Raw genomic sequence first — 14589 nt, 5'->3', positions numbered from 1 at the left:
ATTGAGGGCCTTGACTGGACCACTGCATTTCTGTAAATGCTGATCCTGATTGCAATAAAGCAGACTTGGCTTTTGGGTAGGCCTAACTTTTGCCTTTCACCACATGTGGTGCTTTGCCTTATTTCGCAACATCTCCTTTTGTTGTTTGTTCAGATGCAACTTGTAGATGCAAATCTAAGATGTGCTGCTATGGTTTTTCTAAAGTAGAGGCTTTCTCCTGACAATTCTTCCAAATAATCCCTGTTCCTCTATTTGTACTGTCATGAATGCTAACATTTGACATGCTAACTGAGGCCTGTAGAGTATAAACATTTGCTGGGACATCCACTCCTGGGAAGACTGTGGCAGTGTATTAACACACATCTTAATGCACCAGTAAACCTCTGCTTTCATAAAGGTGCTCACACTTGATGAAAATCATCTTTTTCACATGACCGTATGTTTAGTGGATCTAGAAGAAGACGAATGTAAGACAAAATATTATAGTGAAAGATTAACCTTAATTACAGTGTTAATGTACAAAGTTAATAAGAGATGACTGAAATATTTAAGCAAGCATCATGCTGTGATTCATTTAAATAACAGCTCTGAACCTATTCCATATTTGTCATATAGTGTACAGCCCTCAGTTCACATCATGTTAAATGACATGATAACAGTGGACAGCGTATATAATTGATTTAATAGCATTGTTTTCTTCAAATGCGTTGACAAGTCATCAAAGGCTGTATAAAAGATGGTTGAAAAGCTCTAAAGGAATCAGGCTTAAACGGTACATCAAGTCACGGTCCACCATCAGAGACCTGAATCTCATGTAATAAGACTGGCAGTTGTCTGATGAAGACTCTAAAAGTATGATTTCTACAATGAATACAATGATTGCAGTGAGTTGTAAGATGGCATCTGCCCGGTTAAAAAGCGGCTCAGTACCATCAGCCTCAACCCGAGAAAAATAGAGTTTAGAGGGAATAAGGAGAACATGGCACAAATGACTTTATTTTTCTTCAGCCTTTACCACTATCTCCCCAGCATTTCCCAACGTGCAGTATTTACTTCAGTGGACAAAGACAAATCGTTCCTGTCAAAGCCGAGTACAGTCTTATCTCCAGAGTGCAGCTTCCTTCAATGGAGCTGCCGTTCCACACTGCCAACAACAACAGTCCAATGGAGGCTAATAAGGTTAAATGAAGCCAACATATAATGCAAAATGGGCAAAAAGTAAATTGTCAGCAAGAGCCAGGCAGCATGTTCATGGCTGACTAGAAAATCATGCAGGGTAGCTGCAGCCACTGTAATGGCGCCATGCCTGCCAGAGACATGGTAACCCAATCAACTATGATGCATGCGGTCTTTAATTTGATTCTAGACACCACCTGATTCCTGACCACATTTTCTTTCACTGCTTATATAAATGTACAATGCTTTGGTCTGTGCAAGTAACTAACTAAATAAATAAATGAAATAAGCAAACACACAAACAGACACACACACACACACCCACATATACACTGGAATAAGCAGCAATCACTCCAGTAGATGCTGTAATTAAATCCCACTGTGTGACAGAGAAAACTGTGCAAGGCAATCAAAAGGTTAGAGATAAAAGCAAATCTGAATAGAAGATTATAGCTTTTGGCCAGACTGAAAAAACAGAAAAGAGTTTTAGCAAAAATACAAGTCAATCATAAGAAAATCTATCCTTTGTCAAATGCACTAATCACCACATATTAACTCATTCACTGCCAGCCATTGGCAGTGAATGAGTTAAACCCATTGACTCATTCACTGCAATTGACGGCTATAGACGTCAATGGCAGTGAATGAGTTAATAATATTAATATCAATGAAATAATTTAGCAGCTCTAATTTCTGTAAACACAACAGTTATTCTCTCTGGAAATACAGCAAGGTAAAAATGAATAATAATAATAATAATAATGATAATAATAATAATAATAATAAAACAGGTGCATATATACTGTGAAACTGACAAACAGCGCATCTTGCACATCCTGTCCATGAGGTCCACCTTGGAGTGTTAAGGTCATCATTGCTTAAAGTCTCCACTTTGTTTGTGCTGTTCCACGTCTCTCTGCTGTATTTGTAGTACAGTTAAACCAGGGTGAAACTGAATTAAAGCAGCAAAGTCAAAGGTTGCGGAACCAAAACAATGAGCGGAAACAGGTTTAAATTCAGAGAACTGAGCTGAACTGATGAATGGAAAATACTTTTCTGCTGGTTTGTCGCCTTTTTTATTTTACTTTTATAGCAGCAATTCCCAACAGCAGTTACCTCGAGGTATTTTACATTGTAAAGTAAAGAAAATACAACATGAAAAGAAACACCAAGCAAGCACTCAGCAACAGTGGGAAGGAAAAACTCCTGTTAAACCGGAAGAAACTGCTGGGTGAACCAAGTTCTGTGAGGGGCATCAATTTGCTCCGACCATTTGATGGATTAAAAGAAAAGAGGAGATGAAAAAGTTTAGCACTAGGAAACCAGGACAAATCATACAATATAGGAAAGACGAGGTGCAGTTTAATAACATGACATAGTGGTGGATAAGCACAGAGGGGGTGGAGAAGAAGTGCTCAGTGCATCATGGGAAGCCAAACAGCAGCCTGAGCCTACTGCGCCATAACTAAGGAATGGGAGTATCATAATGCTTGGCCAACAAACTAATAATTAACAAATGTGTAGCTGTGTCCCCTTCAGAACGGAGGGGGCACATTAGACAATAACAATAATACCAATAATGAAAAAATAAATGTGTTTAAAAAAACTGATTGCTCATAAACACAGAAGCAAAAAAGCCCAATAGTAGTAATAGATGTGCTCTTGTTGCTTCAATGTGATGAGCACAAGTTTGCTCAAGCTTTATCACAAACTCATTATGCATGCACTAAGCCTGTAGGCGAGTAGTTAATCATCCAGATGGTCCCATAAACTGTCTGCAGCAGTCACACTGAGCCGGGTCGTAGAAGAGCATCCTTTTATACACTAGGTGTCAGCATTTCCCCATTCTCTGTGCTTGTTACAGTGTACAAACACTACCCACACAAAAGCAGAGTCAAACAGACCTTCAGTATACTCAAATTCAGCAGCAATACAGACTTTATTTATTTATTGCTTTACGTCAATGATTTTATTACATTTCTTATAATTTTGTGAAGTTGCATTATAAAAATTAAGTGTTTTTGCACTTTTCTTTCTTTGCGATGCTTTATGCGAAGTTTGTAATTTTGTCACATATCAATAAGCTCCTTCATGCTTGGTGGGTGGATGTACCACATTCACACATGACCGCCTTCTTTTCATACTGAAAGCCTTAAGTCAAACTTTCCACGTGTTGCAATGTACTACAATGTACTGTTCTAGCATGGGCTGTACAAGCTGAAAGGGAATCTGTTACGAACTATTGTTTGCATGCATACCAATGACACAATTACTCCATGCTGGCATACGCTGTCACGCTTGTCATGTTATTCAAATAGCACCATGCTTCCAGTAAGGCCCAGCAGGGTGTGTGCCCTGGCAGTGTTTCCTGCTATTCTACTCCATTACAGTAAAACTTCTGTGCAGAGTCTGGTATCAGCACTTTGGAAAAAGCTTCCTCCACTGAAATCTATGCAAACACTTCTTGTCATTTTTAACCCGACTCCTTTGCATGAACAACTTCCTTGCATTTTGCATGCACATTCAGAAAAAAAACATCACCGTACTAGACCGATGAGTTCAGGTTCACCTGATCCAGCAGTGTAATGGCAGTAACAAGTGCAATAAATGTTTAGTGCACTCAAATGACCCTACATAAATTTTCTCTTCCTGCTTTTTTTTGGAGAATTACAGGGAAATGGGTCTGTTTTGAATTGGAAACTGTTGGCTTCAAGGTTGGGGTTAATCCTGGTCTATTTTACCCGGGCTTCTTTGGAGGGGAAAAAATTGTACTGGGGGTTTTCATTTGGATGATGTTAATTCCTGTGTCTTGTAAGAGAAAATAAAATCCTTTGTTTAGTGTTTCATGGAATGTCTTTTTGACCCATTTTTAATCTCTTCGTGTTGTGGCTGAACAAAGGCTCACATTATGGTCTCTTTGCTGTGTGCAGAGAGAACAGCGTCTCCCTCTGCAAACTGCTCTGAGTCACTTACTTTATGATAAATAAACAAACAATGGTGCAGTGTTTCCAAGAACTTATTTCTGTCCACTCATGTATAACATCTGTCCACTTCTCTGTCTGCTGAGTTCACTGTGGCTCAGCTGAGATGTGTGTTTGTTCCCATAGAAATGCTTCAGCAATAACATTCTGAAAAACATGCCTTTCAATCTGCCTGTTCCTTTGACCAGACGGTCCCACTGTAATTCCACAAAAAAGCCATTACAGCTCTCGCTCAAGCTTGCTGTACTGTTTTCAAAGATGAAGCAAAAGGCTAGCCAAAATCGGATGGACCAACATGAGCTCACTGCTAGTGTGCTGCCAACCCTATAGCCCTCCATACACACCAGAGTTCTATGGAAACCTTTCGCTCTCCTCGTTTCCTCTGTCTCTGCCATTCATCTTTAAATGTAACACCACAACCTGGAATTTGGATGTGATCACAGTTTTTGTTCAAGGGCAGTAGCCAGGTGTTAAAGCAATCATTTTTCCACCAGCTCTTACTTCATGTGTGCTCTTTATTTCTCTCTACTGATATTACATTCTCTTTTCCACTCTCCCTCTCTCTTCACATAAATCTGACCTGAGCCGTATAATTTGCTTGTTTTTTTTTTGGAGGGCTTTGTTCTGTCTGTTCTTTTGAGCATTTGAATGATATAGCTATCGGCAATTATTTCAGAGTGTGGTGCAGTCTGTCTAACAACTCTCTAAAAGTCCAATAGGTAAAGGTCAGAGTTCGGAGAAATTCCACTCACTCTCAGATCGCAGTGATCCCACAGATATGGTTTAAAGTTAATGATTAATCAGCTGGCTTTCTGTTAAATTCATTTTTGACACGGTGGTAACTTGTCATGCGCTTATACTGAAACACCAGACCTGTTCTTGTCTGGTTACTGGGAAAGAGGAAGCAGTTGAGCTAATCTTTAATATTGTGTCACAGACAAAATTCCATGTTAGTTGGTCTTGTAAAGCAGAAATTCAGAATAAAATATGTAAAGTACAGCTGAAACTGTGCAGGCTTGTTGATCTTGAAATAAGCAGAAATGTGGTTGATAAAATGTCCGTTTAATATCAGTTCCCGATCAAAGGAGTTTCTGAGGAAGTTTTCAGAAAAGAGCATTGTTTATTTCTGCTACATCAGCCCCTGTTGACCGCAAACAGTGTCCAATGTTTAACTTAATAACAGTGTCATACATTATGTATATACCCAATATTATTTACGTAGGAATTTTGCAGGACGGGGGGTTAAGCTTACATTGTGGTAAAGATGCTCCTGTACTTTTAGCTATGCAAAATTGTTATAAAGTAGCTATTTAAACAGCTTGTATAGTGGTTACCTCCATTTAATTTAACCCAGATGTATTTTATTTTATTACAACAGCTAGTTGATAAAAAAAAAATGATTAATGTAAAAAAGAAATTGTTAAATACAACAAATAAATAACAGTTATTTTGAATAATTAGCATGATATAAAAGCTAACACACTACAGAGGATGACCAGAACTGAAAACACTTAAAGACTACCACAGCAGACTGTGGTCTTACACTTAAAGATGTAAAATGTTGCTGCATTGTCCCTTTTTCTCCTTTTGTATAACCAAATCTACAGTTTTTAAATAAAAACTGAGTGGTATGAATGGTATGAATGATTCTATATATAGCATTTAGAGTAGAAAAAGTATTTAACACCCTCCTGTGAGTTGATTAAAAATGGAACTGTCTCCTGCTTGCTTGTCTGGCTGTTACCTGATCCACTCGTGCAGCCTGGTAGCTGCACACTCGATGGCATTACCTCAGACCAGAGGATCTTGGATTTCTCTAGGCAGAGCAAATGGACTCTTGCCCAGTCACTTTGCAACAGCAGAGCTTTCTATCAACTGCATCCCCACACAGTAATTTTAATAACCTTGTACTAAAGAATAGTATGTGGCACTAATGAGACAGTTTTGTTTTTTTTAACTACAGGGTGGGCCATTTATATGGATACACCGTAATAAAATGGTAATGGTTGGTGATATTAAAGTCCTGTTTGTGGCACATTAGTATATGTGAGAGGGCAAACTCCTCAAGATGGGTGGTGACCATGGTGGCCATTTAGAAGTCGGCCATCTTGGATACAACTTTTGTGTTTTCAATAGGAAGAGGGACATGTGACACATCAAACATATACCACACCAAACCATCACTTTTGTTGTTCCAACAGTCTTGGAGGGATCCATCCAATGTGGGTTAGCGTCAGACCAGTGGCGGTGGTTTTGTATGTTAACTTCACCATTCACATAAAAGTTTGCCTCATCACTGAACAAAATCTTCTGCGTGAACTGAGGGTCCTGTTCCAATTTTTGTTTTGCCCATTCTGCAAATTCTGTCTGGGTCATTCTCGTTGAGATGCTGCAGTAGCTGGAGTTTGTAAGGGTGGCATTTGTGAGTAGCTAATATCCGCCGGAGGGATGTTCGACTAATGCCACTCTCCAGTGACATGCGGCTCTTGCTGAATGAAGCTAGGACAGCCACTGATGTTTCTTCATTAGTGACAGTTTTCTTGCATCCACATTTTGGCAAATCCAACACTGAATCAGTTTCACGAAACTTAGCAAGCAGTTTGCTAACTGTAGCATGGGAGATGGGTGGTCTCGTAGGGTGTCTTGCATTGAAATCTGCTGCAATGACCCGGTTATTGCGTTCACCAGATATCAACACAATTTCGATCCGCTCCTCACGTGTTAACCTCTTCGACATGTCAATGGCTGTGAACAAAGAGAAACTTGTGAATAACTCAAAGTTACGTTGAAACCAAGCACACCATTGTTTTTCTTGTGACATTACCAATAAGTTTGATGTGTCACATGACCCTCTTCCTATTGAAAAACAAAAGTTGTATCCAAGATGGCCGACTTCTAAATGGCCACCATGGTCACCACCACCACCATCTTGAGGAGTTTGCCCCCTCACATATACTAATGTGCCACAAACAGGACTTTAATATCACCAACCATTCCCATGTTATCCATATAAATGGCCCACCCTGTACATACTGAAAAGTAGTGGAAAATTCTGGATGAGTTTTCAGGCAACTATCCAACACTTTGGTATCACACTTTCTCTTTTGTTGCCAAAAGGTGAGCAGGAATAAATAAAATAAAATCCTCTCATCATCCGCTGTGGAATTTACCTATTGTCACTGACCTCAGCCAGCAAGTTTCTGCAGCTACATTCTTAGTCTGCATGAAAGTCAATAGAGGTTTGTTTTTACAAAATAAAAAACCAGCCTGACTTATTTTGCGGGAAGAGGAAGCTGTCATCTCAAACAAGTAAAACTAAATTTTCACAGCCTGTTGCAATATTGGTCTTTTGAGTGCAAAAAAACAAAACTTGAATAATTTCTCAAATGAATAATACTGCCTGCTGACCCACATATTACTCTCTGCAAGCTAACTCTGGCACAGATCTTTACTTTCACTGCCGGATGCAAAACTACTCTTCACTTCCAAATGTATCTGTGTGCGTAACGGCTGGTGTGCAAGAGTTTGCGTTAGTATAAAAATAATGTTAAGATTCATGAATTGAGGAAGGGTACAAGAGGTGATCGAAAAATAACCACACTGGTCCGGCCGGGTGAAGTCAAACGAAGATTTTAATTCACACGTGGGAAGATCACTGAAAACAGCAATTGATCTTCGACTTACTAAGGCACAAACAATTATTTTATAACATCAGGGTTTGTTTACTGACGCCCCTTCATGCGTCACCGATACATTTTATACATAGATCAGATCAACATCATCATGACTTTTCACCCAGAAAATCATCTTCTATTTTCATGGCTTGTACTTTCCGTTCTTATCTTAAAATGAATTGTTCCTCTTTCTTGTCTAGACATAACTGATCTCCCCTCTAAATAAATCTTAACTAATGTGTGTGTACGTGTTGACCTCACATGCTCTTTGTGTCACCTCTTCACCTCCTACTGTCTGTGTCTCGTCCTCAAATGCTCTTTCTCAATTCACCTGTTGCACTTCTGACCTTTCACCAGGACAGAGGCTCACTGAGACTATGTGTATGTCTTCTACTAAATAAATGTTTTAACCAAGAACCTCTACTAAAACCTTAATATAAAATGACCTGATATAAGTGTTTCGTAAGCATGTATTGCAATTCCTTCTATGTTCTAGTTTTCCCTCAGCATGTATCACCTGAACAGTCACGTCAGTGAGGCTTACGACCTTTAAAGAACCTGAACATCAACTCAAATAAGCACAGATATGCAATATGTATAAAATAGTTATAACTGCACCTGGAATACAAAATTAATATAATAACTTGTATGCATAGACATCTTAAGGCCATCTTAAAGCTATCTGTTAAAATGTTAAAGCAATGATCATACTGCAGATTATATTATGCTGGTCAAATACTTTTCTGTTCATCCCCACAATATATAGAGAGACATTTATAATTTTGCTTATTTCACTGAAAATTCTTAAATTACTCAATCTGGTCTTTAAGTCATCTCTAGGCCATCTCTAGGCCCAAACTCCGCTGCAGGTCCCAAAGTCAAACTGCAGCATTAATTAGAGTTGTAAAACTGTCTAAATTCTTTCATCTGTAATAAAATGATCAGCGTTCTGCTCTACAAGGTGTAACAATTAAGTTTAACATCCACGCATCCATGAAAACAGAATTTATTAAATTTAACGGAGTTAGAAGTTAGCAGGGAGTTAGCTCGCTAGTTTCCATCTAAATATAATATACCATGTTCTGAAACATGTTCTGTTTCTAAAACTAATTAAGACGTACAGCTCTGCTATCACTTCCGACATAAATGAAGACAGGAAAGTAAACAGCAGTGACGTTTGTAGGGTTACTGAAGTTGGGCTAGCTGGTATATAATGATGTGCTAGCGACACAGCTATGTTAGCATAATATAAACAGTGAAGCTGGAGGGCGAACGCTAACTTTTTTCCACTCGATAAAAGTTAACGTGAGGATTCTCAATAGTTAGGGGCAAATGCAGTCGCATGGTAGGATGCTGTAAACTGGCCAAACTTCAATCAAGAGAACAACTGAGATAATCCATCCACAATACGAGGTTACTCATTAATATACTGCTGCGCGGGCTGGGTTGTAGTTACATCATAAGGTTTTAAAAGCTGAGCTTTAAAATGAATAGCGGTAATAAAAACTGAAAGAGGCCGACAGTGATCACTGACTGTTTTTAGGGGCTTGTTGAGATTAAACAGAGCAAGATACAATTCATTAAAACATCTCTAATAAATGCAGGGTAGTTTGCACCCGAAAGCAGGATTCGTCATGCCATCACTTAAAAACCAGATAACGCTTTCTGGGTGAAAGACACTTTCAACCAGCCAAGTAAAGAATTGTCATCGCTCATCTGTTTTGGTCATGTTTAGGGAGCTGCAGTCTCTATACCCTGTCAGGCTGCCTGACCACTTTGGGCCTATTTGCTCAGCAGATAATCCGCATGCCATGTCACCTGGTTGCTATGGCAACGGTGTAGCCATTCTTTCCTGTAAAGAGCGAAACAGCAGATCCATATCCTGCATTAGAAAAAACAAAAAAAGCCCTAGAGGGTTTGGCTGAGAATAATCTCTTGATGTGCTTTGTCTTCTTTGTCTGTTTTCTCTCGCAGTCGCAGTTTGTCTACCTTGTGCTTCTATTCTCCACATCTATTCATCTATTTTACTTTTATTTCTATGCAGTAATTTGACTACAAGCTGTCCTAACAGACTGAAGTGACAGTTTGCCAGTTGATCTTTTTGGTAGGTCTACACATGTGACATCTGTTTCCTGATGATCTGTATACCTCACACTTCTGTGAGGCTTACGTGGAAAAAGAAGAAAGTGTACCTTTTATGGAACTTTGAGATGCGCTATAAAGCTTTCACTCGTCTGCCGATAAGTGAAATGTACTTTTTTGTCTCTCTTTTAGACACTAGCATACTGATCATTTACTTCCTTATCAGAAAACTCATAGCCACCCTGTTTTGCTGCCTTATCATTTACCATGAAGTAATACTTTGAGCTCGAGCAAATAAACTTCAAAGGAACTGATAACAACTACGACTTCTCAGTAATAAGAGGTTCCTCATAACAGACAATCTCAAGTAAACAGTACTGGCCACTACACTCTATGTTCCACAGAAGATGAGATTTATGATAATGAAGTGAAAGCCAGTGCACACATGTAATGTTTGCGTGCATGAGCTTTTATATCACGAATACTGGCCAAATAACTTCTGAGCTGGGCTGGGCTAGCTGTCCTTAATTAGATGAAATCCTTCTGAAAAAAAGATATGTATTTATCTAAATCCAACCGTGCTGCCAGAGAATGACATACTAGTGCTTGTAATAAATTAAAAGGCAAATAGTCAACACATCACTTAATGCAAAATAAAATCCTCATGATAGCTTTGTAATGCACTGGCAGCTGCTTTTATATATTCCGTGTTATCACCATGTGACGTCACACTTCAGGCTAATGGAAACTTGCTATGATATGCAAACAGCCAAAGATGCTTCAGCTGTTTTATCATCATTCATCATATATCCTTCTCCTTCCCTAAGTTTTTCAGTTCTCTAATTTTCAAGACATTCAGCAAATTTAATTCTTTTTAAAGAATGCTCATGCTGTGCAGGTTTTCTTACAACACGAGTCCAGTCGTCATCTTGTGAGGGAATTTTCTGGCGCTTCTCCATAATTCATTACTCTAAAGCAGGCAACTTGGATCTGTTCTCAATCAAGAACATTCAGAGGTAAATTTCCAAACAAGCTACAGACATGTGCACACTATAAATTTAATCTGGCCTCCCCTCACATTCATAAATCAAAAGAGACAAATTTGCGCACAGGGGTGCAGATGTCTTGCTGCTGTGCTTTTGCAGATGTGCATGGATGCGCTCTCTAGACGTTTAGAAATGTACGACTGGAATGTGTTTATGCAGATAAAAGCGAGAACTCGCTGACCCCTGTGCGTTACGTAGCATTGGATAGCACCATTCCCACCTACATGATGCATCCACGATTCATATTCTAATGTGGGCGACGAATTAATCTGATGTACGGAAAAAACATAATAATAAAATATCAAATTTTATTTTTTGAAAAGGATGATCGAGTGAGAGATAAGTCAGTGACGGACAAACTGATGACAGGAACTAGTGAATGCAAGTACGCTCGTATCATGTGCAGTGGAGTATAATGAGGCATTTCCCTGTGTCATATCTGAGTTACTGTAATAAATGGACATTTGAATGGCACCTGTGTCATTTGGCTTCCAAATAAGGCCATCCATTTGATTTCCAGGAAGGCCACACAAGGAACATAAAATGTGGCCTAAAGTAATTTTAGGCTATTCAAATACAACAAATTAATTAGTCTATTTCCAGCAAAAAGAAACCTTTCTCTACAACTATTTTTTTTAAATCTGTGCCTTGTTTCTTTTCATGAAAGGTAAGTCGTTTTGTGACATTGCAAACCTGTTTATGGGAAGCTTGTACTTTCTGGTTATCTGATGTGTAAAAGAAGAAAAAAAAGTTTTAGTTTTTTGTGATCGGCTCTTCCAGGAAGCAGGGACAGGGCTTCTTTGACAAAGCTCACCTGAGTCAGATTAGCATAAAGCTATGAGGTTTACACCTTTGATGTCCAAAGCCTCAAATGTTTCACTCTCACCTCCCACAATTTGCAGTGCACGGCAGTTTATCTTGCTGTATCTCTCTTGGCGTCTCCTTTGTGGCGTTTCACTCTTCTGTGCCTCCCTTTACCAAACAGGCACGCAAACACACACACACACCGGATGAAGAAGAAACGCGCATGAGAAAAGAGCAAGTGCTGTCTTTCTTTAATTAAAAGCAACAACAACAAAAGAGATTTAAAAAGAAATTCTAAATCCAGTCAAGCATGGGTTTTGTTCCAATGCAGATCATTTTCCTTTTAGGGTTCACAACACATGCATTGATGTCTCTTCATTGTTTATGCGTGACAGAATCCTTAACTGTGTAATACAGAACATCAGATTAGACACGATCACAAGAAAAGATTACAAATAAGGTGATGAGAAATGAAGCAAAATGTAGTGCTTCCAAAAAGGTTACCAATGTGTTGTCAGTACATATGCTTTTCTATATTTAGTGATGTAGTTAGTCATGGAAAGACTCTGTATTTATAACAAAAAAATCCAAAATTAGTCAAACTGTATCTGAGGGGGCTTCTTTTAAGCTCAGTTCCTGTGTTCATTAAACACCACCGGACTCATATATTCAGTTTGCCCACCCAGAAACCAAAGCAATGGAATCATTCACTCTGACTGGATATCACATTTAACTTTATCTGACTAAACACGACACTCGCACATTTGTGATAAAAGACACAGAGTTTAGAGGAAACAAATCATCTGGGAGTGGGCTTCATGTGTTATCATCACCGCAGCTGAAGCACGGGGGTCCCAGCAGTATCACTTCCTATCACTGCTGTGGGTAAAAAACAAAAAAAGCGAGCGGGGGAGGGCTCTTGGCCTGATGTCACATACCATGAGAGAGTGGGAGCAAAGCAAGGGTTTCACAGCCTTTCAACACTGCTGTTTTATTAGAAATAGCCACATGTGTTAGGAATAACATTTGCCTAATTTTCAGAAAAGGAAAAAAAAACATGTAAATGCTGTAAAAGTTTTCTGGTGGGATTTACATAGACAAATCTGTCTTTTTTCTTTGCTGTTGTTTCAACTAATGTGCAGCCGGTAACTCGGCCCGACTGCTCTGTTTGCCCCTGTTATGGGAAGTGGGGAAGTTAACTCATCTGATGTGGCATGTGAAGTTTTGCTTCTGTTTCTGTGTTGCCACTTCCAATCACAAACGTGTCGATAACCTGCTTGAGGTTTTAGAGTAAAACTGCAGCGGGGGAGACTGCGCGGGGGCAGAAAGTGGGGGCTGCCCTACCCACGCACCTGGCCTGTGTGAGTTTTGAGAATGTGAAAGAGTTTTTTTCTTCTTTTTAAAGAGAACGAGAGAGGGGTTAAAAGGAGTGTGATCGCTTTGCATAAAGTGTGGTCACATTTGCTTAAGGCACACAGCTTATGACCAACATCTGAAGGGTTTCCTGATACGCAACAGGGTGAGTCATACTTCTCAGAGGCCGCAATCAATTCCTTGAATTGTTACTAAGAGAGCAACCCCCCCCCCCCCCCCCCTTCATCTTCCCTCCCTTTTCTCCTCCTATTCATCTGTTCCAGTCATTTTCTCATTCACATGAAGTGAATTAGACTGTTCTGATAAGGACTGACCATTCAAGGAAGAAAGAAAGTTTTCACAGGTTTCTAGTCCTTTCTGATTCATTCCTATATTTAATATAAAATGAGCTCCAACAAGTTGGAGTGTGATAACGGCCATTATACCCTCATGAACTATGGTGTAATGCTGTGAGATTATAGTTATATAGATGCCATCATTCAAAGAATCACAATTCTCTAGAACAACACTGAGAAACACACATTACTTCACAAGAAATCATCTGAGAACCACACCATTCACATTGCCAAAATCACTCCATTTCATCAGAGTGGAAATGATGCACTGTAAGTTCATCATAACACAATTTGTCCGTTTCCAGTGTATTACAGCCACACAAGGCAGCGGGTGACCATTGTGGAATATTTTTGCCTTCTTTCACCACATCAACTGGAAAACAGATCCACTTCCTCTGTTGGGTGTCGAAAAGTTTCAAAAATGCCAAGTAAACCTCGCGGCCACACACGCGCGTTCAAACGCACGTTTAGTGATAACGAAGTTCCCAGAAATTAAAAAAAAAAGACAACAGGCCCTGCTGCAGCTGCATTTCTCAGTACAGTATGCCAACAGCTGTTGAGCTCTCAACGTCACGAGCATCCTTTTTTAACGTTTTAACTGTACAATCAGCCGCTCACACATTTTTCATACATAATAAAGACACCTATACTTCCTCGTATGTAAATTGAGCAAGTGTATTTCTGGTTACATGTATTTTGAAAGTGTGTGCTGCACGTCATGGCGTCTTTCTGACGGGATAACTACTGCGACTGTGTGAAGCAATGTCTTTTTTTCTTTTTTTTTCCTTTTTCTGGCCAGTGTTACAGTTATTACATTATTTCCTGCCCTTCTGGAGTTGCATTTAGAAATAGATGGTTCTTGTAGCCAAAAGGCCTTTCTTAGAAATGATAAGAGACCGCGGTCGCTAGAGAACCACGAAGTTGCATTTGTGCATAGAGACAAACTAATTTGAAGAATCCTTTTGAGATTAAACATTTTTCTGCCAGGATGTGTGCCTATGGGTGTGTGTGTGTGTGTGTGTGTGTGTGTGTGTGTGTGTGTGTGTGTGTGTGTGTGTGTGTGTGTGTGTGTGTGTGTGTGTGTGTGTGTAAATGATGGGAAGAGTGATCAGTCACT

This window comes from Rhamphochromis longiceps, linkage group LG4 (genome assembly GCF_057381845.1).
Source record: "Rhamphochromis longiceps isolate RC_006_pf linkage group LG4, R_longiceps_female_GT1.1, whole genome shotgun sequence".
Classification (NCBI taxonomy): domain Eukaryota; kingdom Metazoa; phylum Chordata; class Actinopteri; order Cichliformes; family Cichlidae; genus Rhamphochromis; species Rhamphochromis longiceps.
This window is presented reverse-complemented; position numbering follows the sequence as displayed.